The sequence below is a fragment of the Hyla sarda genome, chromosome 5, assembly GCF_029499605.1.
Source record: "Hyla sarda isolate aHylSar1 chromosome 5, aHylSar1.hap1, whole genome shotgun sequence".
Taxonomy (NCBI): domain Eukaryota; kingdom Metazoa; phylum Chordata; class Amphibia; order Anura; family Hylidae; genus Hyla; species Hyla sarda.
Window position 1 is genome coordinate 228,600,327 of NC_079193.1, and position 25,249 is coordinate 228,625,575.

A 25,249-nucleotide genomic window follows, 5' to 3' on the forward strand; every position below is an offset into this window, starting at 1 on the left:
TATATTCATTAGGGATCATGAGTAAGAGACCAGCTGGGAAGAATAACCAGGGCACCTTGGGGGCTAGGGAAAGCCCTGAGTGCACTAATTTACATATTTTATTTCAGGAACAATTTTATTTCAGGAACAATGGCATCTAGGAACATAAGGTGACCACTCTCAGTGTCATCTACACTAACAGGCAGTACCAGAAGGTTAGTGTGAGTGATGCTGCCGGGGTAGGGTCACACATAGCATATTCGCACGCTGTGCAAAATCTGAAGATACTCTACCCTGTGTGTGTAATGAGGTTTGGAGGTGGGCCCGAGAGTCAGTCATGGCTTACATGGGTAAACCTGAGAGTCTTCTTGTGGGAGAATACGCAGTGTATATGCAGTCCTGCAGCAGCAAATCAAAGCAGACATTCATGGTGGGGTTTTCAGAGATGATATCTTAGCGTCCTTCAAGACCGTCAACCTGGCAACAGAATAAATGTGTTACGCTGCCCCCACCATTTGAAGCTCGCTGCAAAGATGATAGGGCTGGTGACGGACAAAAGCAGCACATTATGGATGAAGCTGGGGTCTCCTGAAAACGTTTCTAAGTATAACCTGTGCAATTTTCCCATTGGGTCTGAGTTAGACTGCATTATGGAGGGTTGGTCAGACAAAAAGGGGAAGAGTCTTTTTCAGCAGTCCTTTTGGGACATAGGTAGACAGTACCATGGGGGAAAGCTTAATTCCCAGTTGAGGCCCTAGGAAGACTGGGGAGTACAGAGAAGAGGTTATATACAATCCTGTGAAGGAAACAAGGACAAGCATTCCAACCTGACTGTGGGCTTCGTAAAGGCTCTTAGCTATACCCCCATCCACCTGCCATGGTTCCGGACATTTTTCAATTACCTCTTCTCATATCTCAGTTGGAGAGCATCTAGAGCACTTTGAGGATGTCATTCAAGACCCTTGGGTCTAAAGGGGTACTCCGGCACTAAGACATCTTATCCCCTATCCAAAGGATAGGAGATAAGATGCCTGATAGCGGGGGTCCCGCCGCTAGCGACCCCTGTGATCTTTCACGCAGCACCCCGATACCATCAGCCCCTGGAGCATGTTTGCTCCGGGTCTGATGACTGCCGATCACGGGGTCGGAGTATTGTGATGTCATGGCTCCGCCCCCTCAATACAAGCCTATGGGAGGGGGCGTGGTAACGGGGTGCTGCGTGAAAGATCCCCAGTCCCCAGTGGCGGGACCCCCGCGATCAGGCATCTTATTCCCTATCCTTTGGATAGGGGATAAGATGTCTTAGTGCCGGAGTACCCCTTTAAGGATACTTCCAGAAGGCTATGCTATAGACCTCTTAGAAGATCCTCTGGACACATTTGTTTACACAATGATTCTTCCCTCAGCAAAGCAGGCCCTTCTAGAAACCCACATTCTAGAGCACCTTGACAAGGATAAGATGGAGGAAGTTCTGGCAGGGTAGTGTTGGTGAACTCAATGCATTCTCTTCCAATGAACATTTCACAAAGTTCCACCAGGACTGATTCCATCAGGTTTATTCCTACCTTTGCTCCCAAGGAACCATCACTAATGAATCAGAATCAGTTGATTTCTCTTCCTGTTTTGGCTCTTCATCCTGCATCCTTTTAAGAGCAAGATATTCACACTTAAGACTTTAGGAAGGATGAGATTCTTCTCATCCTATTTGCTGGTAATTTCAAATATTGCATGGCAATCGTTTTGGAAGCTGAACGGCTTCCTTCCTTAGGGAGGAATCCCTGAGGAAGGAAGCCATTCAGCTTCCAAAACGACATAGGATTCAGACACTGCTGTAGTCTTTTTTCTAGTAAACTATAGTGACGTCACTATTAGCAGCCAGGAACCATCGGGCACATCCTACAGTGGACAGAGAGCATGGTAGAGATGCCGCCGGCCGGGGCTGTCCCCTAGCATCATCTGGGAGATGATCCAAACACAGACCAGAGATACTACGGTAAACCTCTACTACTTGTACATACTACATTTTTGTATTTACACACAGAGAAAGTTAAAACTGCTAGCATTCTTCATTCCATTTCTATACTACGGCATCGCAGCTCCTGAATTGGATGCCGACACTGCCAGCTGGTACAGCGAGTTCAGCAGGACACATCGCTGAACTCCACAGGATCTGTGCATCAACTTTACCATAACAAAGGAGCTTCTTATTGCAGTGCTCAGTTTCTGCATCTTTTCACTACCATCTACTTTCACCTGCATCAACAGCTGTACTTACTAGGACCATCAGCCACAGGTACTGACCATTGTTCTATTAATTACATACATTTAAATACTAGTGCACCTAAGTATACTATTGGTATATATTGTACTATAAATTGTGCCACATTGAATACATTTAACCTATTGTTCCATACCACAGCGCAATTGGGTGTGTTTATTATTATTCAAATTGTTAATTCCTAACAATAATTTGTTTTCCCTTAGTCCTGCCAGAAGCACACAAGTTTTTCACCCTATTTGTAGCATAGTTTTTTCTTGCTATAATACAGTGGGCTGCTGGTGATCTTCCCTTCTATAGGGGGTATTTAATTGAATTATGGAGTACTTCGGGATATAAAAATGTATCCCATATCCTAAGGATAGGGGTTAGGTGTCAGATCTTAGGGAGTCCAACCGCTGGACTCTCATCCTGAAAAGGGCGCATGTCCACCATCACACAAAGCTGTGGTCAACACGCCCCCTCAATGCATCTCTAGGGGAGAGCCGGAGCGCTGCGCTCGGGTATCTCCAGTTCTCCCTTTGAGTTGCTTGAAGGGAGCAGTGTTGGCCACAGCTTCGTGTTGGTCGACACTGCTCTTTTTATGCAGAGAGCTGAAGGTTGAAGGATAGGGGATACATTTTTATATCCAGGAGTACTCCTTTAATTATTATTTTTTTTTTCTTGGGCTCATTAAAATAAGTTCAACCAGTCCATGGGGGGTAGTAAAATCCCACCTGTGGTTCTGTAAAGACTAAAAGAAAATAAATAATCATTATAAATTAATGATTTTCTCACATTGCTTCCAAAATTCCTCTAACTAATCTCAGATTATGCTCCTTGTGTTCAGTTTATTAATGAAAATGCTTCACTTCTGAACCATGTTCATTATTAGGACATAATTATTACTATATGGGGACACAGAAGAGTATGCTTACTATATAGATGGACAGAAAGGCATTATTGCTATATGTGAACAAAGGGGGCATTTTCACTATATATGGGGTACAGGAGGGAATTATTACTATTTGGGGAACAGGAGGGCATTTTTTCTATAAAATATAACAGGTGGGCATTATTACTCTATTTTTTCAATAAGATATGGTTCACTTAAATGGCCACTGTCACCAAAAACTATATTTTTAAAAACAATAGAAAATAAGTATATCTCTAATACTATTTAATCCCCCCCCCCCACAGTTTCCCTTAGAAAACTGCTCCTATAATAGGGGCCACTAGAGGTCCTCACAAAATGTCCTACACCTGTTACTATGGTCTTACCGATGTTAGCAACATCAGCATCTCAGTCAGAATACAGGAAGTGAAAGCGGGGGCTTTATTAACCCCTTAAGGACCGGAGGTTTTTCCGTTTTTGCATTTTCGTTTTTTGCTCCTTGCCTTTAAAAAATCATAACTCTTTCATATTTACACCTAAAAATCCATATGATGGCTTATTTTTTGCGCCACCAATTCTACTTTGTAATGACGTCAGTCATTTTGCCCAAAAATCTATGGTGAAGCGGGAAAAAAAATCATTGTGCGACAAAATTGAAAAAAAAACGCTGTTTTGTAACTTTTGGGGGCTTCCGTTTCTACGTAGTACATTTTTCGGTAAAAATGACACCTGATATGTATTCTGTAGGTCCATACGATTAAAATGATACCCTACTTATATAGGTTTGATTTTGTCGGACTTCTGGAAAAAATCATAACTACATGCAGGAAAATTAATACGTTTAAAATTGTCATCTTCTGACCCCTATAACTTTTTTATTTTTCCGTATATGGGGCGGTATGAGGGCTCATTTTTTGCGCCGTGATCTGAAGTTTTTAACGGTACCATTTTTGCATTGATAGGACTTATTGATCACTTTTTATTCATTTTTAAATGATATAAAAAGTGACCAAAAATGCACTATTTTGGACTTTGGAATTTTTTTGCGCGCACACCATTGACCGAGCGGTTTAATTAATGATATATTTTTATAATTCGGACATTTCCGCACGCGGTGATACCACATATGTTTATTTTAATTTTTATTTACACTGTGTTTTTTTTTTATTGGAAAAGGGGGGTGATTCAAACTTTTAATAGGGGAGGAGTTAAATGATATTTATTCACTTTTTTTTTCACTTTTTTTGTGCAGTGTTATAGGTCCCATAGGGACCTATAACACTGCACACACTGATCTTCTATGTTGATCACTGGTTTCTCATAAGAAACCAGTGATCAACGATTCTGCCGGATGACTGCTCATGCCTGGATCTCAGGCACTGAGCAGTCATTCGGCGATCGGACAGCGAGGAGGCAGGAAGGGGCCCTCCCGCTGTCCTGTCAGCTGTTCGGGATGCCGCGATTAGCCGCGGCTATCCCGAACAGCCCGACTGAGCTAGCCGGGAACTTTCACTTTCACTTTTAGCCGGCTCAGCTTTGAGCGCGCGGCTAAAGGGTTAATAGCGCGCGGCGCCGCGATCGGCGCTGCGCGCTATTAGAGGCGGGTCCCGGCTTCACTATGACGCCGGGCCCGCCATGATATGACGCGGGGTTACTGTGTAACCCCGCGTTATATCAGAAGAGCAGGACCAAGGACGTACCGGTACGTCCTTGGTCCTTAAGGGGTTAAGCCTGTGTGCGCTCTGTGTGTGAGGATCTCCGAACACAGAGGCTGGGGAGAGCTGGCAGTGAGTGAGCTGCTGTGATTGGCTGAGAGGAGGCCACTCACCCTCACACCTCCCCAACTCTCTGCAGCAGTCCTGTAAGCTGTTTGAGATACCGCGATTTCACCGCGGTGGTCCCAAACAGCCCGACTGAGCAGCCGGGTCACTTTCACTTCAGACGCGGTGGTCAACTTTGATCGCTGCGTCTGAAGGGTTAATACAGGCATCACCGCGATCGGTGATGTCCTGTATAAGCCGCGGGTCCCGGCCGTTGATCCGGGACCGACCTATATGCCGCGGGGACATCGCGTGACCCCGCGGCATATCGCGGGAGCCGGCGGAGGACGTAAATATACGTCCTTCGTTGTTAAGGGGTTAAGGACAAATGTTATTTTTGCATTTTCGTTTTTTCCTCCTCGTCTTCTAAAAATCATAACTATCTTAAATTTCCATCCACAGACCCATATGAGGGCTTGTTTTTTGCGTCACCAATTTTACTTTGTAATTACATCACTTATTTTACCATAAAATGTACGGCGCAACCAAACAAATATTATTTATGTCGGAAAATTGAAAAGAAAACCGCAATTTAGCAAATTTTGGAAGGTTTTGTTTTCACACTTTACACTTTCCGGTAAAAATTACATGTTTTCGTTATTCTGTGGGTCAATACAATTAAAATGATACCCATGTTATATGCTTTTCTATAATTTTACCGCTTAAAAAAAAAATCTCAAACCATTTTAACAAAATTAGTATGTTTGAAATTGCCCTATTTTGTCCACCTATAACATTCAAATTTTTCCGTATATGGGGCGATATGAGGGCTCATTTTTTGCGCCATAATCTGCAGTTTTTTATCAGTTCCACTTTTGCTTAGGTTGTACTTTTTATTAATTTTTTATAAAAAATGTTTTGGAATAATATGTGACAAAAAAGCAGCAATTTTGGACTTTTTTTTTATATTTTTACGCTTACGCCGTTCACCGTATGGGATAATTAACAATATATTTTAATAGTTCAGACTTTTACGCACGCGGGGGTAAAATGGGAAAAACGGACATTTTACTTTTTTATTGAGGGAGGGGATTTTTCACATTTTTTTGCTTTTTTATTGTACATTTTTTAACTTTTTTTTACACTTTTTATGTCCCCATGGGGGACTATTCATTGCAATCAGTTGATTGCTAGTACTGTTCAGTGCTATGTATAGGACATAGCACTGCTCAGTATTATCGTTGATCTTCTGCTCTGGTCTGCTCGATCTCAGGCCAGAGCAGAAGACGACTGGAGGCAGGTGAGTGGACCTCCAGCCGCCATGCTGGATGATCGGATCCCCGCCGCAGCGCTGCGGGTGTTCCGATCATCCATTCAAAGTACCACACTGCTGCAGATGCCGTGATCTGTATTGATCACGGCATCTGAGGGGTTAATGGTGGACATCCGCGCGATCGCGGATGTCCACCATTACAGGCGGGTCCCTGGCTGCTGATAGCAGCCAGGACCTGCCGGGCATGACGGGAGCACCACTCCGGTGCTCGCGATCATTGCAGCGCATAAATGTACGTCATGGTGCGGTAAGTACCACGTCACTATGACGTACATTTACGTCCAATGTCGTTAAGGGGGTATAGCAGTATGTGTAGTGTACATTTCTATACAGGTGGGGGTATGTGCAGAGCATTGCCTCTCTCAATGACCCAGGGCCTCTGAGTCTGCAGTCACTGCTATTCACATATGTACATAAACTAGAGTGCGATGCTCTGAACATACCCCCCATTTATAGCAGTGTGTGTACTACACACACTGCTATGCATGGGGAGTATGTGCAGAGCATTGCACCCTAGTATCTGTACATTTCTATGTTAGCTGAAGGGATTGGACAAAAAAATCATCGGGAGCGGGATTGAAAAACCAGTCCTGCACAGGGCTCTACTACATCGTGTATAAGGAGAACAGCAGGCAGCAATCCTTCTTCCTCTCTGTGAAACATGTGCTGCAGAGAACCAGAGAGGAAAGGGTTACAGAGCAGAGTGCAGTGATTGGCAGACAGCTCAGTGACGCACAGTGAGGGAGGAAGTTTAGTCATATACAGTGAGGGCAAAAGAGGGACACACACCCTGCCTGAGAGAAGATGAAAATTCAGTGTGAAGTAATATAAGCTACAAGAAATACAGAAGATAGACTCATAAAAGTATCTGTACATGATCAGGATGAGGTGCTGAGTAACATATAACTTTTTTTTTTTCTGGGATATGATAGGTACGCTTTAACAGTTTGCATTTCCAAATCAAGCATCACTTCAATCCTTCTTTTATTTAAAAATACTGACCAGTAACCAAGTTGATAATTTTACTCTGTAAAGTTGGATTTTCACATAATGGCTTGGTCAGTATTTTGGTCAGAACTTGGCCAGTAGCCAAATCTAGAAATGAGTCCGAAACACTGAAAAAAGGAGTAAATATTTGTCACGATTCGGCTTACGGGTTGTGGATCCGCTGTGTCAGCGAGGGATTGGCGTGGACCGTGCTAGTGGACCGGTTCTAAGAGGCTACTGGTTTTCACCAGAGCCCGCCGCAAAGCGGGATGGTCTTGCTGCGGCAGTAGCAACCAGGTCGTATCCACTAGCAACGGCTCAACCTCACTGACTGCTGAGAAGGCGTGGGACAGAAGGACAAGGCAGAGGCAAGGTCAGACGTAGCAGAAGGTCGGGGGCAGGCGGCAAGGTTCGTAGTCAGGATGGATAGCAGAGGTTCAGGTACACAGGCTTTGGACACACTAAACGCTTTCACTGGCACAAGGCAACAAGATCCGGCAAGGGAGTGCAGGGGAAGTGATGTGATATAGCCAGGGAACAGGTGGAAGCCAATTAAGCTAATTGGGCCAGGCACCAATCATTGGTGCACTGGCCCTTTAAGTCTCAGAGAGCTGGCGCGCGCGCGCCCTAGAGAGCGGAGCCGCGCACGCCAGCACATGACAGCAGGGGACCGGGACGGGTAAGTGACCTGGGATGCGACTCGCGAGCGGGCGCGTCCCGCTGTGCGAATCGCATCCCCGACGGCCATGACAGTGCAGCGCTCCCGGTCAGCGGGACTGACCGGGGCGCTGCAGGGAGAAAGACGCCGTGAGTGCTCCGGGGAGGAGCGGGGACCCGGAGCGCTAGGCGTAACAGTACCCCCCCCCTTAGGTCTCCCCTTTTTTTTGTCCGGTAACTGCCTCCCCTGGGATGAGGACACCGGGAAAGAATGGAGGGCTTCCTCAACGGGAGGCAGTACAGCAGGAGTTGGAATGGGGAGGGAGGGCAGAGGGTGAAGCTTGGTACGTTGCAGGGAGACACAAGGACGGGAGCCATGAGGGGGCACAGAGGCTTGCCTGGCGGGACTGGGAGGGGGGGAGAGGCACTTCCTGTGGCAGGCAGAGTCCCAGTTCTTGACCTCCCCGGTGGTCCAATCAAGGGTGGGAGAATGAAGCCGGAGCCATGGCAGACCGAGGAGGACCTCAGAGGTAGAGTTGGGGAGAACGAAGAGCTCAATCCTTTCGTGGTGGGGTCCAATAGACATCAGGAGGGGTTCTGTGCGGTAATGCACGGTGCAATCCAATCTGGCTCCGTTGACCGCGGAAATGTAGAGCGGCTTGACGAGACGGGTCACCGGGATGCGGAATTTATTAACAAAGGACTCCAAAATAAAATTCCCAGAGGCACCAGAGTCCAAGCAGGCCACGGCTGAGAGGGAGGAGTTGGCTGAAGGAGAAATCCGCACGGGCACCGTGAGACGTGAAGAAGCAGACTTAGAACCAAGAGACGCCACACCCACGTGAGCTGGGTGCGTGCGTGCGTTTCCCAGGCGTGGAGGACGGATAGGGCAATCCACCAAGAAATGCTCGGTACTGGCACAGTACAGACAGAGATTTTCTTCTCTACGGCGATTCCTCTCTTCCTGGGTCAGGCGAGACCGATCCACTTGCATGGCCTCCTCGGCGGGAGGCCCAGGCGTAGACTGCAAAGGATGCTGTGGGAGAGGTGCCCAGAGATCTAAGTCTTTTTCCTGGCGGAGCTCTTGGTGTCGCTCAGAAAAACGCATGTCAATGCGGGTAGCCAAATGGATGAGTTCTTGGAGGTTGGCAGGAATCTCTCGTGCGGCCAGCACATCCTTGATGCGACTGGATAGGCCTTTTTTAAAGGTCGCGCAGAGAGCCTCATTATTCCGTGATAACTCGGAAGCAAGAGTACGAAATTGGATGGCGTACTCGCCCACTGAAGAATTACCCTGGACCAGGTTCAACAGGGCAGTCTCGGCAGAAGAAGCTCGGGCTGGCTCCTCGAAGACACTCCGGACTTCAGCGAAGAAGGACTGGACTGTGGCTGTGGCAGGATCATTGCGGTCCCAGAGCGGTGTGGCCCAAGACAAGGCCTTTCCTGAAAGAAGGCTTACTACAAACGCCACCTTAGACCGTTCTGTAGGAAACAAGTCCGACAACATCTCCATATGCAGGGAACACTGAGACAAAAATCCACGGCAGAGTTTAGAGTCCCCATCAAATTTGTCCGGCAGGGACAAGCGTAGATTAGGAGCGGCCACTCGCTGCGGAGGAGGTGCAGGAGCTGGCGGAGGAGATGGTTGCTGCTGTAGCAGAGGCAGAAGTTGCTGTAACATGGCGGTCAACTGCGACAGCTGCTGTCCTTGTTGGGCAATCTGCTGCGATTGCTGAGCGACCACCGTGGGAAGATCAGCGAGACTTGGCAGCGGCACCTCAGCGGGATCCATGGCCGGATCTACTGTCACGATTCGGCTTACGGGTTGTGGATCCGCTGTGTCAGCGAGGGATTGGCGTGGACCGTGCTAGTGGACCGGTTCTAAGAGGCTACTGGTTTTCACCAGAGCCCGCCGCAAAGCGGGATGGTCTTGCTGCGGCAGTAGCAACCAGGTCGTATCCACTAGCAACGGCTCAACCTCACTGACTGCTGAGAAGGCGTGGGACAGAAGGACAAGGCAGAGGCAAGGTCAGACGTAGCAGAAGGTCGGGGGCAGGCGGCAAGGTTCGTAGTCAGGATGGATAGCAGAAGTTCAGGTACACAGGCTTTGGACACACTAAACGCTTTCACTGGCACAAGGCAACAAGATCCGGCAAGGGAGTGCAGGGGAAGTGATGTGATATAGCCAGGGAACAGGTGGAAGCCAATTAAGCTAATTGGGCCAGGCACCAATCATTGGTGCACTGGCCCTTTAAGTCTCAGAGAGCTGGCGCGCGCGCGCCAGCACATGACAGCAGGGGACCGGGACGGGTAAGTGACCTGGGATGCGACTCGCGAGCGGGCGCGTCCCGCTGTGCGAATCGCATCCCCGACGGCCATGACAGTGCAGCGCTCCCGGTCAGCGGGACTGACCGGGGCGCTGCAGGGAGAAAGACGCCGTGAGCGCTCCGGGGAGGAGCGGGGACCCGGAGCGCTAGGCGTAACAATATTTCCAGACTAGTTTTTCTTTGTGTCAGTTCCGCTCCTGGTTTTGGCTTTATATACTGACCAAAATACTGAACAAATACTGTCAAAATATTACATGTGAACCCAACCTAATTCTGTATTATCTTTTAATGACTGACCCCTTTTTTGGACATATATTCCATCTAAATTGTCCATAAATTCCACCTAAACTGTCCATGAATTCCATCTAAATTGTCCATAAATTCAATTTTTGTCATCCATTTTTTATGTTATTTCATAATGTTTATCTGCAAAACATCCTATAAAATAGATATATTTAATGTTACACTAATATTTTTAAATGGCATGAGAACTATATCACTGTAGAAGTGTGTGGTGCACATGTAATAGTGTATACATTCCATTATAAACTCTTAAAAGGGATAAAACTGTTCCATGGTAAATAAAAAAAAACTTGGCTTGGCTCCTCTTCAAATGTTTTAATGAATACACTAGTAAGGGTAAATGGTTCAGTTCTGTGTGCCCTATATAATATACAATATAATGAAGGAGACTTTTCAAAATATTTAAACTATGCATCCTCTTTGATAGGGGACTGCCCTGGGACATAACTATGCATTAATATTGCATTTATTTAGCTGACGCTAAATAACCCTCTTTGATCTAGTCTCATATAATAAATTCTCTAGAGGCTTCATGATAGTTGCATATAATTGAACTAAGAAAATTAATAGGAATTTTGCACATCCCTGAGAATAATGCCCATGATGTATATTTTTTTGCATTATTATTGTATTTTTAATATTTTTAATAATATTATAAGAATCAATAACAATACAATTACTTAACCCCTTAAGGACTCAGGGTTTTTCCGTTTTTGCACTTTCGTTTTTTCCTCCTTACCTTTTAAAAATCATAACCCTTTCAATTTTCCACCTAAAAATCCATATTATGGCTTATTTTTTGCGTCGCCAATTCTACTTTGCAGTGACATTAGTCATTTTACCCAAAAATGCACGGCGAAACGGAAAAAAAAATCATTGTGCGACAAAATCGAAGAAAAAATGCCATTTTGTAACTTTTGGGGGCTTCCGTTTCTACGCAGTGCATATTTCGGTAAAAATTACACCTTATCATTATTCTGTAGGTCCATACGGTTAAAATGATACCCTACTTATATAGGTTTGATTTTGTCGCACTTCTGGAAAAAATCATAGCTACATGCAGGAAAATTTATACGTTTAAAAATGTCCTCTTCTGACCCCTATAACTTTTTTATTTTTCCACGTACAGGGCGGTATGAGGACTCATTTTTTGCGCCGTGATCTCAAGTTTTTATTGGTATGGTTTTTGTTTTGATCGGACTTTTTGATCACTTTTTATTCATTTTTTAATGGTATAAAAAGTGACCAAAAATGCGCTTTTTTTGAATTTGGATTTTTTTTGTGCGTACGCCATTGACCATACGGTTTAATTAATGATATATTTTTATAGTTTGGACATTTACGCACGCGGCGATACCACATATGTTTATTTTTCTTTTTTTTTTACACTGTTTTATTTTTTTATGGGAAAAGGGGGGTGATTCAAACTTTTATTAGGGAAGGGGGTTAAATGACCTTTATTAACACTTTTTTTTTACATTTTTTTTGCAGTGTTATAGGTCCCATAGGGATCTATAACACTGCACACACTGATCTTTTACACAGATCACAGGCGTGTATTAACACGCCTGTGATCAGTGTTATCGGCGCTTGACTGCTCCTGCCTGGATCTCAGGCACGGAGCAGTCATTCGCCGATCGGACACCGAGGAGGCAGGTAAGGGCCCTCCCGGTGTCCTGTCAGCTGTTCGGGACGCCGCGATTTCACCGCGGCGGTCCCGAACAGCCCGACTGAGCAGCCGGGTCACTTTCACTTTCACTTTAGAAGCGGCGGACCGCCGCTTCTAAAGGGTTAATACCACACATCACCGCGATTGGCGATGTGTGGTATTAGCTGCGGGTCCCGGCCGTTGATGAGCGCCGGGACCGACGAGATATGATGCGGGATCGCGGTGCGATCCCGCTTCACATCGCGGGAGCTGGCGCAGGACGTAAATATACGTCCTGCGTCGTTAAGGGGTTATTAAAGGAGTACTCCACTGGGAATTTTTTTTTTTTTTATCAACTGGTGCCAGCAAGTTAGATAGATTTGTAAATTAATTCTATAAAAAAAATGTTTTGTCCTTCCAGTACTTATAAGCTGCTGTTATGATCCACAGGAAGTTATTTTCTTTTTGAATTTCCTTTCTGCCTGACCACTGTGCTCTCTGCTGACACCTCTGTCCATTTTAGGAACTTTCCAGAGTAGGAGCAAATCCCCATAGAAAATGTATCCTGCTCTGGATAGTTCCTAAAATGGACAAAGGTGTCAGCAGAGAGCTATGTGGTCAGACAGAAAGGGAATTTTAAAAGAAAAGAACTTCCTGTGGATCATAACAGCAGCTAAGATTTTTTTAATAGATGTAATTTACAAATCTGTTTTAGAAATCTGGCACCAGTTGATTTAAAAGAAAATGTTTTACAGTGGAGTACCCCTTTAAATAGGTAAACTGGTCAACTTTGTTCCCACCACTTCCTCTCTCTGCCAGTTCCCTGCCCAGAGTTATTGCAGAACATTTTAGTACACAGCAGACTGCTTTTCAATTAGTACATTTGCAGAACCTGCTGCAATCATTTCCTGTCTGCTTCTCTGCCTGTGGTTTTATTCATATCCACAAAGAAATACACCAATTAGGTAAATGAATAAAACATAACTTTTACTTAAAGATCAAAACATAAAATTAATCAAATATAAGGTTAACGTAATAACACCATCAGTGTGGGGGAATGGGGAAAAGGGTACAGGTGAATACCTAATCTTGACTACCTACAATGGGCCCTTCCTAATATAGTGTGGATAGGGTAAGGGAATTAAAAGCAGATGGTGGCAGAACTCCAACGCGTTTCATCCTGTAATGTGCAGGACTCATCAGGGAGTAGACATAAATTGGTAATGTTATCAATATTCAAGATCTAATACTAATAAACAGTAACACATATAGAATAGAAAGCAAGTTAGGTCAGTCAGGCACTGTCGTATGCAGTCAGTAATACGGTGAGGTGGTAAGGAATAGTGACAAGATAGATGCAACATATAACATTACACAATAGGCACTGTTACACCAATACAAAATCAGAATTATTAAATAATATTAATATAGAATTATATAGAATAAACTCCCAGGGGATCCAAATTCGAACCAAGATGTACAATATCCCTGAAAGATGATGATACAAATATTCAGTATATGATCCATAATGTAGATATATAAATGTAAAACAGATAATAATAAAGCTTACCTAACAGATAAGTACTGGATGATTGTTGTAATAGTGATAAAAGGTGTAACAGTGCAATGAGAACGGTCTCTAAAGGTAGAATAGAGAAATAATAAGGGTCAATACAAGATCAAATGAATCTGTGTTTGACCCAAAGGTAAATGTCTTACCTGTGGTCACTAAATTCTGAACCTGGTTGTATCGGATGATAAGGTACAGATATAAACCCAAATGCAAAATGACTGAGAAAAGAGAACAATAAAGAAGAAAATCCATAAGTAACAGAAAGGGAAAAAATCAAGAGAATGAGCCCACATATTAAGTAATAGAATTACCTGCTAGTGGCTGAAGTGGATACTTCAAAAAGGTAGCAACCAGAAAACCACAGTGCAGGTCGGTGAAATCACCTATAACCCAAGTGGGGCTAAAGAAAGAGGTGTATATGTGTAAAACATATATTAGAATTGACCACATACATTAAAGATTAATGTAATACAAAATAACAATAAGAAAGATGCAATTTACCTACTGGATGAGACAGCAGAGGATATCGCCGGTGATCCCTCCAGTTGGAGGATGCCACTGACATCTAGAGTGCGATGCGCTCGTTTTATATTACCCGGACCGGAAGTACAATGACTTCACGTCCGGTCGGTGGAACGCATATGCGTTCCACCATAGAGAAGATAGGGGCAAGATGTATAAAGCCCCTGAGAGCACCAGGATGGTAAACGCGGCCTCAATTGGGGTCTTAGGAAGATGATAAGTGGAGATAGATAATCGGACATCTAATACATTTCAAAAATCCTAAATTAAGAAAAAATTCCAGAAACGGAAAACCGCAAGTATCGACGACTTCCAGTCTATGGAACGCATATGCGTTCCACTCAGTTATAAATAGTGATTTTGAGCAGTAGACAGTCTAAAATGATAAAAAAGATAGTGAAAAGATATCTCATGAAGCAATAGAAGATAGAAGGTCAGCCAATTATTATAGTAAAGATGGAAATAATTCAGGATATATGATACTACGATATAAATGGGAATTGGAGAAAAATAAATAAAAGCAATGAATTCATACAGAAGATCTAATATACATGATCAATAATGTAACAGATGACACGATCAGTGTTGTAAACAATGAAATCAGCAAATGAAAGATGTAAAAGAGAGTGACTCATTTAAGCCAGATGGTGTCACGGTCTGTAGGCAATAGATCCACCTAGCCACTGCTCAAAATCACTATTTGTGACTGAGTGGAACGCATATGCGTTTCATAGACCGGAAGTCGTCGATACTTCCGGTTTTCCGTTTCTGGAATTTTTTCTTAATTTTGGATTTTTGAAATGTATTAGGTGTCCGATTATCTATCTCCACTTATCTTCTTCCGAAGACCCCAAATGAGGCTGCGTTTACCATCCTGGTGCTCTCAGGGGCTTTATACATCTCGCCCCTATCTTCTCATATGCGTTCCACCGACCGGACGTGAAGTCATTGTACTTCCGGTCCGGGTAATATAAAACAAGCGGATTGCGCTCTAGATGTCAGTGGTGTCCTCCACCTGGAGGGATCACCGGCGATATCCTTTGCTGTCTCATCCAGTAGGTAAATTGCATCTTTCTTATTGTTATTTTGTATTACATTACTCTTTAATGTATGGGGTCAATTCTAATATATGTTTTACACATATACACCTCTTTCTTTAGCCCCACTTGGGTTATAGGTGATTTCACCGACCTGCACTGTGGTTTTCTGGTGCCCTTAAGCCTCTTGACAAAGCCGCGTCTTGCGGCGAAACATGTCGAGGGGGGCATAGGATAGGTTTTTTAATATACAGTGCAGACTCCTCCACTAACCGTGTGTACACTGCAGGTACACACAGGTAGATAATAGGTGATGCCTGGCTGGCACAGATAATTAATAATACAGGAGGAGAGATACACTGCAAATTTTAACTCCTTTTTTGTTGGTGTTTTGAAATTAATAAAGATTATACCTTTTAATAAATATATGGGAAATATAGGGAATTAGTGGATCACTTCGGTGATCTTTTGGTGAATTGGTTTAAATAACCCTCCATATATTGGTCCGCAGTTGGATCATGTGGTTTTCTGGTTGCTACCTTTTTGAAGTATCCACTTCAGCCACTAGCAGGTAATTCTATTACTTAATATGGGGGCTCATTCTCTTGATTTTTTCAGTTTCTGTTACTTATGGATTTCCTTCTTTATTGTTCTCTTTTCTCAGTCATTTTGCATTTGGGTTTATATCTGTACATTATCATCCGGTACAACCAGGTCCGGAATTTAGTGACCATAGGTAAGACATTTACCTTTGGGTCAAACACAGATTCATTTGATCTTCTATTGACCCTTATTATTTCTCTATTCTACCTTTAGAGACCGTTCTCATTGCACTGTTACACCTTTTATCACTATTACAACAATCATCCAGTATTTATCTGTCAGGTAAGCTTTATTATTATCTGTTTTACATTTATATATCTACATTATGGATCATATACTGAATATTTGTATCATCATCTTTCAGGGATATTGTACATCTTGGTTCGAATTTGGATCCCCTGGGAGTTTATTCTATATCATTCTATATTAATATTATTTAATAATTCTGATTTTGTATTGGTGTAACAGTGCCTATTGTGTAATGTTATATGTTGCATCTATCTTGTCACTATTCCTTACCACCTCACCGTATTACTGACTGCATACGACAGTGCCTGACTGACCTAACTTGCTTTCTATTCTATATGTATAACTGTTTATTGGTATTAAATATTGAATATTGATAACATTACCAATTTATGTCGACTCCCTGATGAGTCCTGCACATTACAGGATGAAACGCGTTGGAGTTCTGCCACCATCGGCTTTTAATTCCCTTACCCTATCCACACTATATTAGGAAGGGCCCATTGTAGGTAGTCAAGATTAGGTATTCACCTGTACCCTTTTCCCCATTTCCCATATGCGTTCCACCATAGAGAAGATAGGGGCAAGATGTATAAAGCCCCTTAGAGCACCAGTATGGTAAACGTGGCCTCAATTGGGGTCTTAGGAAGATGATAAGTGGAGATAGATAATCGGACACCTAATACATTTCAAAAATCCTAAATTAAGAAAAAATTCCAGAAACGGAAAACCGCAAGTATCGACGACTTCCGGTCTATGGAACGCATATGCGTTCCACTCAGTTATAAATAGTGATTTTGAGCAGTAGACAGTCCAAAATGATAAAAAAGATAGTGAAAAGATATCTCATGAAGCAATAGAAGATAGGAGGTCAGCCAATTATTATAGTAAATATGGAAATAATTCAGGATATATGATACTACGATATAAATGGGAATTGGAGAAAAATAAATAAAAACCATGAATTCATACAGAAGATCGAATATACATGATCAATAATGTAACAGATGACACGATCAGTGTTGTAAACAATGAAATCAGCAATTTATGTCTACTCCCTGATGAGTCCTGCACATTACAGGATGAAACGCGTTGGGGTTCTGCCACCATCTGCTTTTAATTCCCTTACCCTAACCACACTATATTAGGAAGGGCCCATTGTAGGTAGTCAAGATTAGGTATTCACCTCTACCCTTTTCCCTATTCCCCCACACTGTTGGTGTTATTACGGTAACCTTATATTTGATTTATTTTATGTTTTGATCTTTAAGTAAAAGTTATGTTTTATTCATTTACCTAATTGGTGTATTTCTTTGTGGATATAATTTAACTTTACACCAAGGGTGTGCATCATCTGCTAGGGTATTAGAGGGACCCTTATTATCTTCCCTTCCATATAAGACTTGTGGTTTTATTCAGTATAAGGCAACACACAATAAATATGCTTCATTCTTCCCTGAATGTCCTAATAAAAGTGTGTGTTTATGACAGGCAGATGGTGATGTAGGCTGTAGAGGCTGGTCAGTGGTGGTAAGATCACTCAAAGGGTGGGCCTAGAACTTAGAGACAAAACCTAGCCACACCTCCTAAAATAGCAGAAGATGATGCATTGTCTAGGGAGGGAAAAAGGGAGGACCCAGGCAATCTCCTCACTGAAAAGTAAAGGACTATACAACTTCCTGTAAGGTTTGAGTCAAGCAAAAGCACACTGAAGCCCGTCCAATTTGTGACAACACTCTATTAGTAAGTTATGTATGTTGAGGGGATTTTGAACTACACTTTTCTGATACTGATAATGTAAAGTTAAACCAATGACTACAACATGACTGGAAAATTCCAGAACTCAGGTGACCAATGTGCCTAGAAAAAGTGCAAATAGAACTTAAGTATAATTTTTAGGCTCATTTCACACTATGCATGCAGTAATTTTTCCGCCATGATGCCCTGTCACTGCATAATGTCCGTAATAAATTGCGGGCATATACGGGTGGAAACGGGCAGTTACAAAACCCCATAGGCTGCAATGCGATTTAGTCACGGCCGTCAGGGGTTTTGTAACAGACGGTTTTCCCCGATATAGTGACGGAACGTCTGGCGGAAGTTCCTAAACTGAACTATTTCATAGTGTGAAAGGAGCCTTAGTTGTTTTAAAAATATGTCGATAAAGTTCTTATGAAGTAAAAATAGAAGGTACTATGGTGACTTGTTGCACCACATTCAATTATCTAAAGGTAGGAAATTAAATGTTTACATATCTCTTTATGAGATCTTAAGGGTCTATTCACCTGTACAATATTGTGTGCAGATTTGATGCACAAATTTGATGCGCAGGATTTCAAGCTGTGTTCAATCATTCAGTTTACATTGAAATCTGCAGCAGAAAATCCTGCGCACTATATCTGCGCATCAAATCTGCGCAGAATACTGTACGTGTGAATAGACCCTTAAGGTGTAACCTGTTAGAACAGCAAAGAATAAACATATTATAAAAGTTAAATATGTCCAATATAGAAGATGACAGCCAGGCACTGCGAGTATACTAGCAACGAGGGATATTTATCAATGTTTGCTTATGTATTCCTTTTTTAGTACTTTTTTCTTTGCTTTTTAATTCTTTTTTGCTTATGTGTGACTTATTTATCAACTGGTTTCAGCCTGTTGATAATTTTCTTTCACGTAAGCAATTTTTTCTTTTTTACTTTGGTAGTAGCTTTTTCTGCTCCATGTTTGAGCTGAGTAAATTTAGTTAATTTTAAACCTTGTTGTGGTGTTTTTTTTGCGCAGTTGCGACTGTCGCAGTTAATAAATACCAGACTACCCGTAGTCCATTTTAAAATTATTACTACGTAGTTAAGTTTTGGAAAACTTGCTTTTCTCGCTTTCCGGTCAAAATGTTGCACGAAAAATCGCGTAGTTGCAGTTGCCACATTTGTGCGACATTTTTAGTAAAAAAAAAATTTACTAAATCGCTTGATAAATGCCTGTCATGGTGAGCACTTAATTAGTCACATGTGTAGTGAGCGGTCTGTAACACAGGTCAATGCGGTGCTCAGTGTCTAAATTAAAGCTATATACGACGTATTGGAGATAAGAAAAGACACGGCAACTCACCATGGTTGACAGCTGTGCAGCGATGGTTTAGTCAGGAATGCATGGCAAATTCACATACATTTCAGACGCACATACACGAGGATCGGGGAGAGTGGATAAGGTGTGGGGACAAGGCAACGTCCGTTTCACGTCAAATGACCATCGCTGCACAGCTGTCAACCATGGTGAGTTGTCGTGTCTTTTCTTATCTCCAGTACTCATATTGTAAAAGTGGTTAATGGTCCTCTCTAGAGTGAGCTTTTAAAAGTATGGTTCACCTATTTGTGCCGAAAGAGTAAAGATCCAATGGCTTTTTACAAGTTGTGAAAAATGATCCCCATTTTAGAGTATAGCAACAGAATAAGCATCCTAGAAAGTGGACAAAAGTTCACAAATCCCTCTATGCATTTTTTTAAAATAATTTTACACACAATTTCCAATAAAAACTGATTTTGCACTGACAGAGCAGATGCAAATATCTCTCTCTACAGTGCTGCTTTATTATAATTATGATATATGTGCAGTCCTATACTTATCTGTGTTGTTCGCTGCTTAGTGTCCCTCAAAGAGATCTTCACCTAACACATGCTATCTCTAAATTGGCTGCTGAAGCTTTGTGCATAGGCTTTTATAGTGGTTTTGACATCACCCCTATATTGCCTCCTGCATGGCTGAGAATACTGTTTGAAAGGCCTTATAAGATTCTCTGAGGTCATTTGATACTTCCTCCATTCTGCCACGTGGCTGATGTTATTTTAGCAAGTTCTGCCTAACCAAACCACCCAGAGTTTGAATTCTAGCCAAACTGAGCTTTTGGTTCTATGTGTTCATTTCGCTCATCTCTAGTCCTCATCCTACAGGGCAGTAATGCAATGTGTGTCTAATATAAATAGAACAATAAAGAGGGATATTACCCAAATTTCACAAAATAAAAAACTAAAATGACACTCGGCCAAGGAAATTTACCCATAATATCATACATAGATAACTCCCTTTTTGTAATCAAAGAAGTAGAAACTGAGATGGAATGTAAACCATATAAATTATGTTGAATCTTTTCACAAACCAGAGCTGGAAAATATGTTTGTATTCCTTAAATCCTCTTTAAACTTCTATTTTCTTGACTTGTCTTTGAAGTAAGCCGTTATATGCAGGTAGTTTAAACAAACCCAAGCTTTTTATAACCATTCTAAATAATAAATCTTCTAGACTGTATAAAAAAGATAACACATTTTTTAAACATACTCATTAAAAAAAAAAAGGTGTATAAAAGACATGTGAAAACACCGGAATTCACGTGACGCTCTGTTTACACCACATATAGGACATACTGTTGAAGTATATATATTTTTTTCTTTTATTTCTAGAAGACATTTAGAACTGCATGTATTTTGTATGAATTTGGTTTTTATAGTTAAAAAACATAATAAAACGTGAATAGCATATATATATATATATATATTAATTAACCTGTGATACTTTGCCCATGGAAGCCTATAAGAATATTACAGATTATGGCTATGTTCACACAGTCTATGTTATTGAAAAAAATATGTCATTATAACAACATAAAATGTGGGTCCATATTTGCAAATTTAATGTAACCAAATAAATGGGCCTAATCTCATACCAAAGGAAAAAAAAAACACTAGTCCAACATTAAATATATCAAAAATGTGTACCTGTACAATAACACTGGACACATGTGTACTGCCTGTCACCCAGCTTTCCCAGTCTTCTGAAGGGAATATCTGTCTGGTGAAGCAGCCACATTGGAGAGAAGACATGTAGTGAAGTACCAGATGCACTGGCGTCTCTAGGGGGGCAGAGGGGGCCATGGCCCCCACTAGATCAGGCCGTGCCACCCCTTGGGCCCCCAAAATTTAAAATTAACTAAGTGATATTCTAATAACTCAGCCGGCGCCGCTCTGGCGGCATTTACAACCACGCCGGTGCCGCAGGGGAGCACTGCTTCCTTTTCCCCTCCCTCTCACCTCGCGGCTGATTATTTTGATGTGGCTGAGCGGCACCAGGGTCACGTGCACGCAACCCGTGCTTTCTGGCAGTCGGGCTCGGCGGACAGAAAGAGGAGCGGGAGCGGCGAAGAGACAGAGTGTAAGCAGTGAGAAGAAGTTAGAACCTGAAGACACAGCAAGAGCACTAAGTAAAGTAAGGAGAACTGAGCAAGGAAAGGGGAGTAGAGTGAGAAGAGCCAAGAGCAGTTAGGACAGTTAGGGGCAGTTAGGAAGAGCAAGTAAGGGGGTCTGGGGGTCTGAGCAAATAAGGGGGGTCTGACAAAATAACTTAAGGGGGGCTGAACAAATATGGTGGGAGGTTGAGCAAATAAGGGGGGCAGAGCTAATAAGGGGGGCTGAGCTAGTACGGTAAGGGAAAGCTGAGCAAGTAAGTGGGGCTGAGCTAATAATGGGGGACTAAGAAAATAACTTAAGGGGGGCTGAGCTAACAAGGGGGGATGAGCAAGTAAGTTAAAAGGGAGCTGAGCAAGTAAAGGGAGATGAACAAATAAGGGAGGGAGGCTGAGCAAGTAAGGTAAGGGGGAGTAAATAAGGGAGAAGCTGTAAGAGGGGGATGAGCAAATAGGGGGGCTAAGCAAGTTAGGGGGGCTGAACAAGTAAGGGGGAAGGCTGAGCAAATAAGGGGGATGAGCAAGTAAAGTAAGGGGGAGCTGAACAAGTAAGGAGGGCTGAGCTAATTAGGGGGACTGAGCTGTAAGAGGATGCTTAGCTAATAGGGGGCTGAGTAAGTAAGGGGGCTGGGCAAGGAAGGGGGAGCAGAGAGCAGAGTAAGTAAGGAGGAGCAGAGGATGTAAGGGGGGAGTGAGCAAGTAAGGGGGGGTTGAGCAAACAGGGGAGGCTGAGCTATTTTGGGGGGGTAAGCTAATAGGGGGCTGAAAGCTAATAGGGGGGCTGATCAAATGAGGGGGTGCTTAGCAAGTAAGGGGGGCTGAGCAAACAGGGGAGGCTGAGCAAGTAAGGAACAGCAGGGGGCTGAGCAAGTAAAGGGGGTGCAGAGCAAGTAAGGGGGGGCTGAGCAAGTTAGGAGGAGCAGAGCAAGTAGAGGGGAGCAGAGAACAGAGCAAGTAAGGGAAACTTGAGAGCAGAGCAAGTAAGGGGGACCTGAGCAAGAAAGGGGGAGCAGAGCAAGCGGACAGTGCGGCTACACCTTACCTACCTGAGATTGCAGTTTGCAGAGGGAGCCAGTGGAGCGGACAGTACGGCTACACATCATCTACCTGAGAAATACACCGGCTTGACAAAGCCATTCGGCGCACATACGGTCCGTCGCCGTTCAGTGTCCCCCCCGCGTCCTGACCATCTTCTTTCCCTGCATGTACCTGTAAGATCTTCTACAATAAAGGCCTCTTACTGAATATTACCTGGTGAGTGCTCCACTGTCTTTTTCCTTCATATTGGATACCTGAGAAAGCAGTTTGCAGAGAGAATGAGGGGAGCGAGCAGTGCGGCTACCTTTCCTACTTGAGAGTGTAGTTTGCAGAGTCTGCAAAAATCTTTTTTTTTTTAATTAAACATGTTCTGCACGGTGTGTGTGTGTGTATATATATATATATATATATATATATACATGTATATATATATATATATATATATATATATATATGTATATATATATATATATATATATATATATATATATATATATAGTGGGGATCAAAAGTTTGGGCACCCCAGGTAAAAATTCGTATTAATGTGCATAAAGAAGCCAAGGAAAGATGGAAAAATCTCCAAAAGGCATCAAATTACAGATTAGACGTTCTTATAATATGTCAACAAAATTTAGATTTTATTTCCATCATTTACACTTTAAAAATAACAGAAAACAAAAAAATGGTGTCTGCAAATGTTTGGGCACCCTGCAGAATTTATAGCATGCACTGCCCCCTTTGCAAAGCTTAGACCTGCCATGTACTGGATTGTTCTCAATCATCATCTGTGAAGACAAGGTGATGTTTTAAATGCCCAGACTCATCTGACCTTGCCCCAACAATCAGCACCATGGGTTCTTCTAAGCAGTTGTCTAGAAATCTGAAACTGAAAGTAGTTGACGCTCACAAAGCTGGAGAAGGCTATAAGAAGATAGCAAAACGTTTTCAGATGTCAATATCCTCTGTTCGGAATGTAATTAAGAAATGGCAGTAATCAGGAAAAGTGGAAGTTAAAGCAAGATCTGGAAGACCAAGAAAAATATCAGACAGAACAGCTCGCAGGATTGTGAGAAAAACTATTCAAAACCCACGCTTGACTGCACAATCCCTCCAGAAAGATCTGGCAGACACTGGAGTTGTAGAAAACCTCTTCTACATCCTCACCACAAAAATCAGCGTTTGAACTTTGCAAATGAACATATAGACAAGCCTGATGCATTTTGGAAACAAGTTCTGTGGACCGATGAGGTTAAAATTGAACTTTTTGGCCGGAATGAGCAATGGTATGTTTGGAGAAGAAGGGGAACAGAATTTAATGAAAAGAACCTCTGTCCAACTGTTAAGCATGGGGGTGGATCAATCATGATTTGGGGTTGTATTGCAGCCAGTGGCACAGGGAACATCTCATGAGTAGAAGGAAAAATTGATTCAATAAAATTTCAGCAAATTTTGGATGCTAACTTGATGCCATCTGTGAAAAAGCTGAAGTTAAAGAGAGGATGGCTTCTACAAATGCATAATGATCCTAAACACACCTCGAAATCCACGGGGATTACATCAAGAGGTGTAAACTTAAGGTTTTGCCATGGCCTTCACAATCTCCTGACCTCAACATAATTGAAAATCTATGGATAGACCTTAAAAGAGCAGTGTGTGACAGACAGCCAAGAAATCTCAAAGATCTGGAAGACTTTTCTAAGGAAGAATGGGCAAAGATACCTCAAACAAGAATTGAAAGACTCTTGGCTGTGACTACAAAACGCATTTACAAGCTGTGATACTTGCCAAAGGGGGCAGTACAAGATATTAACTCTGCAGGGTGCCCAAACTTTTGCAGACGCCATTTTTTGTTTTCAGTTTTTTTGAAAGTGTAAATGATGGAAATAAAATCTAACTTTAAGAATGTCTAATCTGTAGTTTGATGCCTTTTGGAGATTTTTCCATCTTTCCTTGGCTTCTTTATGCACATTAATACATTTTTTACCTGGGATGCCCAAACTTTTGATCCCCACTGTGTATGTATATATATATATATATATATATATATATATTTATGTATACACACACGTTTTAACCCCCCCGCACACTTTTGTCACTGGTCCCCCATGTTCCCCCGCTAAATATGAATGCTGGAGACGCCACTGACCAGGTGTCACACAAGTACTCTTAGTGCATGACTTACAGTATTTCCCCAGCTTTATAGGACTCCTAAATGGCAGAATACTAGTGTGACATCTGTTACTTTATCTCTCCAATATGGCTACTTCACCATACAGACATTCTCTTCAAGAGACTGGGAAAGCTGGGTGATAGGCAGTCCATAAATCTGGGGAAGTACTGTGAGCCCTGCACTGTGTACTGTCAGTCACCCAGCTTTCCCAGGCTCCTGAAACCCCAGATGTGATGGCCTGCTTGTCCTCCGTCTAGTTGTCACTGAATTTTATGGCAGCTGAGTTGTTACCCTGCCTCCACTCTTATCGCCCCTCACACTAACTCTGGGACACCACCACTCAGCATGCTGCTCAGTGCCCCTTCTTCCTATGTTTCCCTGGCAGGTATTAAAGTAGGGATATCATGCAAATGGATCTAACTACTATGGGAACCATTAGGGGGTTACTACTGTATTTGGGCATTGTTAGGGGGCAAACTACTGTGTCAGAGCACTATTATGGAGGTAGCTACTGTGTGTGGGTAATATTGGGGGCACTATTATTGTGTGGGGCACAAACTGGAGCATTATAACTGTATGGGGTGCTTATGGATAGAAAGTATGTATAGGTGTAGGATGCAGGTAAAGTGCAGAGCCTAAAATTTTTGTCTGACAGATTCAGCGGAAACAAGTCACAGC

General features: G+C 42.7%; 1 long non-coding RNA gene across 1 annotated transcript in view; it reads right to left on the reverse strand.

Moving 5' to 3' along the window:
• Window positions 1–348: 348 nt before the first annotated feature.
• The window catches only part of LOC130272660 (uncharacterized), a 76,612-nt gene continuing 51,711 nt past the window's right edge, over window positions 349–25,249 (reverse strand). The window contains exon 3 of the long non-coding RNA XR_008843668.1: window positions 349–456. This is a non-coding gene — a long non-coding RNA (uncharacterized LOC130272660). The remainder of the gene's footprint in view (window positions 457–25,249) is intronic.